This window comes from Octodon degus, unplaced genomic scaffold (genome assembly GCF_000260255.1).
Source record: "Octodon degus isolate 3935 unplaced genomic scaffold, OctDeg1.0 scaffold00070, whole genome shotgun sequence".
Classification (NCBI taxonomy): Eukaryota; Metazoa; Chordata; class Mammalia; order Rodentia; family Octodontidae; genus Octodon; species Octodon degus.
The window spans coordinates 674,213-681,422 of NW_004524646.1; the positions used below are offsets into that span (position 1 = coordinate 674,213).

Consider the following 7,210-nt stretch of genomic DNA (forward strand, 5'->3'; position numbering starts at 1 on the left):
TACTTTGAGAACTCTAATTATATGAATAGAAGTTTCTGGATTTTGGCAGAGTGAACTATTATATGGCTGATATATAAACTCTTTCATTTTTATTTTGGACAATCTTTATTGTTATATTCATTTAAGTTTGTAAATAATTTATTTACAATGTGCAATCTATTATTAATCTCATGCTATGTATTCATTTCAGAAATATTTCTCTAAAATTCATTCTGTCTACATCTTGTATCTTTCACATTTCAATATTTGTCTATAATTTTTAATATGCTATGTAATTATTGACTTTCAATCAATTTAATAGAAAAAAATAAAATAAAATATATTTAATAATGAAAGATTAAAACTATCCTATTAAGAACAGGAACATGACAAGGATGTCAGTATTTTCTACTTCATTCAACAAGGTACTGAATAGTCTAGCCAAAAAACCTAGACCAGAAAGAAAAAGTAAAGTTATCTCTACATTCAGATGTGATTTTACATAGAAAATCCTAAAAAATCCACAAAACAGTAGACCTAATAAATAAGTTCATCAAGGTTGTAGTATATAAGCACAATATAAAAAATCAATTGAGGCCAGGTGTGGTGGTTCCTTTCTGTAATCTCTCCTACTTGGTAATCTGAGACAGAAGGATCACCAGCTCTAGACCAGTTTAGTCAATTTAGATCCTGGTTCAAATAAAAGCGCTTGAGGACTCTGTTCAGTGATAAGAGTATTTGTCCATCATTTAAGAGGCCTTGGGTTTAATTATCAGGGCTGAAAAAAAATCAGCTTCATTTCTCTACTCATAAAGAATAACTGAAAATCAAATCAAGAACACAAAAATTTAATGAAGTACTTGTGCACAGAATGTATTAAACCCCACTGAACGACATTTTAAAAGACCTAAATGGGAAGACATCTCAAGTTCTAGGCTTGAAAGCATTACTACCACCACCACTACTACCTTTAGTGCTTGGATCCAACACAGGGCATCTAGCATTCTTGGCAAGTGCTCAACTACTGAGTCACAAGTCACACACACACCTCTGTTAAAAATATTTTTTTGACAACATATCCTAAATTGATCTAAATGAACAAATGCCCTGCCCAAATACCAGTTCTTTCTTATAGAACCTGAGAATTTTAAAACTTAGAAGGACCCAAAATAGGCAGAAAATCCTAAAACAGACAAAGTTGAAAGACACATTTCCACTGCAAAATTTCTTATTCACTTCAAAACTACAGTAATCAGGAAAATATCATGCTGGCATTAAGACACAAATACAGAAAATGGCACAGAATTAAAAGTCCAAAAACATACCCATATATTTTTTGCCAACTGACTCAATAAGTGTAGTACCAAGATAATTTAAAGGGAAAGAGGTTAAACTTCTCAATAAATGGTATAGGGATATATGAGTATCCACGTGCGAAGACTGAATCTGGAGCTATACCTCAATTCATATACAAAAGCCAGCTCAGAATAAAGCAAAGACCTGAATGTAAGAACAAAAATTATAAAACTGCTAAAGCAGCAGCCACAGATTTTCATGACGTTAGATGATACCAAAAGCAGAAGTGACAAAAGAATTAGACTTAACTGTAAATTTTTATGCTTCTAAGGACAACCATTACAAACATGAACATATCCAGAAAACAGGAGAAAAATATCTGCAAAGTATATATTCAATATGGGACTTGTATCCAGAATCTATAAAGAATATTTTACAAATCAACAATAACACCATAAATAACTCATTTTCCCCTATGGACAAAGGATCTGAACAGACATTTCCCTAAGTAAGATTATATAAAAGGTATCCAGAAAGATGCTCAATTTCAGCAGTCAGTATGGAAATACAAATACAAACCACAATGTACATTCATGATTGAAAAGAAAATATCAAGTATGGTACTGGCAAAGATATACAAAAATGAGAAGCTTCATATATTGTTTGTGGAATTCTAAAATAATGCATCCATTTTGGAAAACAGTTTGGCAGAATGATGCAACAATTTCATTTCTAAATACATTTTTTTTTTGCCAGCCATGATAGCCTCCTAGAACATGAGAGGCTGAGGCCAGAGGACCACTGTGAGTTCAAGGCTAGCCTAAATTACATAAGGAGGCCCTGTCTCAAAAAAACAAAAACAGGGCTGGGGAGATAGCTCAGTGGTCTAAATGCCTGCCTGTCAAGCACAAGGACCTGGGTTCAATCCCTGGTACCTCATGCTGTACTGGTCCTGGAACCCGAGGAGTGCTGTGCTGGCCACCGAAACCAGACATGCCTGTCATCCCAGCATGAGGGAGGCTGAGACAGGAGGATCATTATGAGTCTGAGCTGCACAGTGAGATCCTGTACCACATACATAAATAATAAAAAATTAAAAACAAACCAAGAACCTAAATCCATTCTTTTTTTTTTTTTTTAATGTATTTAGTACAGGGTCTCACTACTCAGATTGGACTTGTAGTGATCCTGTTTTTCAGCCTCCCAAGCTCTGGGATTACAGGTGCATGCCACCACGCCCTGTTCCAATGGCGTCTCAGTGCACTCCAGGAGCAGGGCCAGCATGGCAGGCTGGGGATCAAACCCCTGGCCCCTGTGTCTACCTAAGCAGGCTTTGTAATCCTCTGAGCTATCTAGCCAGCCCCATTCATTCTTAAAAGAAATGAAAACATGTCCATAAAAAATTTGCACAGAATTGTTTACTGCAGCATAATTCATAATAATAAAAAGTGACAACTAAAATGTTTATCAATTAAATATAATAAAATATGGCATCCATACAATGGAATAATATGTGACAACCGAAAGAAATGAAGTACTGATAACATGCTATGACATGGATGAACCTTAAGAACATTAAGAGAAAAAAAGAGATATGTAAAGGCCATGTATTGTATGAATCCATTTCTAGAACTATCTAGAATAATCAAATCAACAAAAAAAGCATATTAGTAATTGCCAGGGCTTCAGAGACAGAAGAATGGAGAACAGCTAAGGGGCATGGGAATTTTTTATTTTTTATTTTTATTTATTTTTTAATGTATCAGTTATTTAATTAGGTTCTTAGTAAGAAATTTAGAACAGTAATTTATGAGGCTAAATTTCATTTGTCAGAGCAAAAGCAGATTGCAGGTAGCCCCAGAGCTGAGGAACAGCTTTGATTTCTGCTAAAATCTGTGAGCCTACTGCTTTCTGATCCACCTTGCGCTGCTCTGAAATCTGGTATCTCTTTCTTGGTGTCGAAGATCTCGCTCTCCTGGTGTCTGTGTTTCCACAGCTGCTGCTGCTTCTTCTTGAAGTAAGCACCAGTGAGGCATTTGGGGATTTTCACTTTGCTGACATCAATTTTCATAGAGGTGGCAATGACAAATTTCTGATGTGCTCTTTGTAAAGAAACACAATTAAGGCTACGAGACCCAGTCACAAGTAGCAAGCCGCTGGCCAGCTGCTTCAGGAAGACCACTCTCTTGCCTCTGTGACACCCAGTGAGGATGATCAAGATGGTGCCAGGAGTGATGCTAGCTCCAAGTTTCCTCACATGCTGACTGAAGGGTTTCTTGCCATGGCTCAAAAGCTTTCAGGGCACATCTTCATAGGGTAGTATCTAGGCATTTTTTGAAGCTTAACTACCCGGCTACCTCCATTGTTGTACCCACTGACTGGCTTTGTGATCACAGCAAGAACTTTCTCCTTTTTCTTCTCAACCTTTGATTTAGCAGCTGTGTAGTTTCCGACTTCCAGTCTATAAGCAACTGGCATGGGAATTTTTTAGAGATGATGAAAATTCTTTGAATTAGACTATGAATTTTATCACAACATTAAAAATCAAATTATACAGCTGAAGTGTGAATTTTATATACTATGAATTATATTTCAACAGTAAAGAAAGTTGATCTCAAGTGTAGTTCAGTTTTAAAATTCATGAGAACATAAACAGATTGTTTTGAACTGGTATCTACTTCCAATCATATTTTTAAATTATACGTCTGTGTTTACTTGCTTAAAAAACCAGAAAGTTGGAATAGGAATATGGAACACTGGGAGGGAAATGGGAAAGAGAGAGTAACTAATATTATATTATCTTTATATTTTTTGAGTATAAAGATTTATACAAAGAAAATGTCTGAAGGCAGACAGACCTAGGTTCAAAACATACTATGGCTTAACAGTCTCTTAGTAAATAATTTGTCTTGTTTTCCCATTCTTAAAAGTAACACATAGTAATAATGTAAGGAAATCTCCCTATACCTGGACACTGGGAGTAAAACAACAAAGGCCCTCACAGTTTAACATGATTATCTATGTGCAGTAGAGCAGAGATATTCAAAATAATGTTAAAGAAAAAAGGACAAGTATATATTTAGGCTCAGAATAAAGTGCCAGGGGTTGTACTATATTACACTCTCTCTAGCAATGCATGAATGTTACAGTTGCTCTGTATTATCACTAAAATGTGGTATTATCAGTCTTTTCAATGTAAATTTCCCTAATTAATGACATTGAGTGAGGTCTCCTTACCTGTTCATGACTTTCAGCCATTTAATTGGGTTGTCTTTATATTTTTTTATTTTGAAAGCATTTCATATATTTTCACCCTAAGTCCTTTGGTTCACTATTTAATTTGCAAATATTTTTGATAGTTATATTTTAAAAATTCAATTTCTAATTATTTGTTGCTGGTGTGCAGAAATACAATTGATTTTGCTTGCATTTTTTTTTTTTCCCCCCTGGAACCAGGGATTGAACTCAGGCCCTTGCGCTTGCCAGGGAAGCGCTTATTCCACTGAGCCATCTCCCTGGCTTGTTCGAAATACAATTGATTTTGATATATCTACCTTGTATTTGTGACTGTACTGGCTAGAGTTTTCTACAGGAAGAGAATCAGTAAGAAATACATGCATAATTACTCAAGGGGATTTATCCAGTAGCCTTACAGGAAGAAAGGCTATAGAGCCTATAATCGCCATCTGTGGGATCAGTGATGCGAGGGTTCACAATGGCTGTCTATACTCTCCACAGCCAGATGATACAGTTGCTGCTAAATTCAAGTAGATGGAAGCCTTGGAACAAGATCAATTACATACCTAGTCCAAAGTTGAAAGCCTGGAAGTTCACTGTAGACTCACTGGTGCAGATCTGCATTGGAAGGCTAAAAACACTAGAGGTGGGAGTCCAAAGGAGATGATGAAGACAACAGCTCTTCCAAAACACTTCTTTCCCCTTTATTCCACAGGAGGGCCTTCTTCCCTCAGATTGTTGGCCTGCATGTCAATCATCACTGGATATCCCAAGAACTGTGCTTTACTAATAATTGCTAGGCATTTCTTAATCCATTCAAGTTGACCTATCATGATTAATGGTCACAGTGACTTTTCTAAATTCAATTAATCATAGGAACTGTTTCTATGTGTGTATGTGTATGTGTGTGTGTGTGTGCATGTACGTGCACACATGCATGCAAACATGCATTTCTTTTTAGTTTTGGTTTGAATATTACTTGGAATTTCCTATGCGAGCAGTTGCATTAACTCAGAATAAAAACAATTTGTTACTTTTCCAGCATCCAAGAAACAACTTCATTAGTGTGTAAGAAGATAAAAACACTTCCCAGACTCTGTTAGGTTGCTGTGCTCATGTGACAAATTGTCATAAATGTAACATCTTATTAACACCACAAATTTATTATTTCATTTCTGTAGGACAATGGCAGTACATTCAGCTTGACAGAGATAATGCCAGGGCAAGTGAGAGCCAGATGGGCAGTGGGTGACTTTGTGCCTCATGGAGGAAAACAAATAAACATGAGCAAAGGAGATCCTAAAAGCCGAGAGGCAAGATGTCATGATCTGCATTCTTTGCACAAACTTGCCAAGAGAGCACAAGAAGAAGCACCCAGATGCTTCTGTTGCTCAGAGAGGTAGAAGACCACATCTGCTAAAGAGAAAGGAAAATTTGAAGACATGGCAAAGGTGGACAAGACTCATTATGAAAGAGAAATGAAAAATTATATTCCCTCCTAAAGGTGAAACAAAAAAAAGAAGTTCAAGTTCTGTAGGGCAGAAATCTGCTTACAACATGACTCCAATGGATCCTTTGCTTATTATTTGAGGCCAAAAATCAAGGCAACAACATAGCAGAATTTCTTTCTGATTCTCTGAAAGTGAATTAGTTACCAAGTTAACTCAGAATGCTAACTAAATTTATTTTTTTGTGGCTAAAGGACTGAAGCCTTTGTTCCCTCATGGGCTGTCTGATGGGAGGGAATCTCTACATATTCCTTTCAGCCTGAACCACTGGTGGTATATGCATGACTGTGCTGCGCTGCCCATGGGACAGTAAGGATGTACCACTGGTGGTTCAAGCTCACAGAATGCAACATGCTCAAATCTGGGCCACCAGATGGTGAGACATATGAATTAACCTCCACATAAACTTTAAATCCTATATTCCCTTCCACACTGCCACTTCCATCTTCATATGAACAGTGGCACACTGAATAATTCTCAAGCTCTGGATCTTTATGATTTCTGTTGCAGATAAGAAATTATCTGCATTTACTGGCTTGGATTGTTGTATCGGTTCCACTTAGATAATTCAAGATATTCTTGCGAGTCCTAGCCCAGGTCCCGTGAGTGTGTGGGAGAGCTTCCAGCTACCCTGCGCCAGCAGGACCTGCCCAGGCAAGGCATGGGTGACACCCTCTTCCACCCCCTTTGGGCCCCTACCAACACTCCACAGCAGCCCCTACTCCGTCCGCCACGTGAGAATTTCTGCCGTGTTCTAGGGACCCCCAGATCCAGTCCTAGCCCAGGCCTGGTGAGTGTGGGAGAGTTTCCGGCTACCCTGCGCCTGCAGGACCTGCCCATCACAGCCCAGGTGCAGCTTAGGTGAGACCCTCCTCCACCCCATTAGGACATCCCACCACCACTCAGCAGCAACCCCCTCCCCCCACACACACACTGCCCACCCAGTGAGAATTTCTGCCGTGTTGTGGGGACCCCCAGATCCAGTCTTAGCCCATGCCGGGTGAGTGGGTGGGAGAGCTGCCTCTCCCCGCTACTCCACCTTGTCCCCTCCAGACTCAGCTCAGGCCTGGCATACAGGCCTGAGGGGAAACCCTGCAGCTGCAATCCCTACAGAGAGAATAGGGGACAGAACCACCCAGCTAGTCCAGGAGCAGAACATCTTGCCAGAGGGGCACAACAGGTTCACTCCC

The 7,210-nt window shown here is 38.7% G+C and overlaps 1 protein-coding gene across 1 annotated transcript in view; it reads right to left on the minus strand.

Annotated features, from left to right (window-relative positions):
• The window catches only part of Eml5 (echinoderm microtubule associated protein like 5), a 247,615-nt gene that overhangs the window by 180,530 nt on the left and 59,875 nt on the right, over window positions 1-7,210 (minus strand). The window lies entirely within an intron of this gene.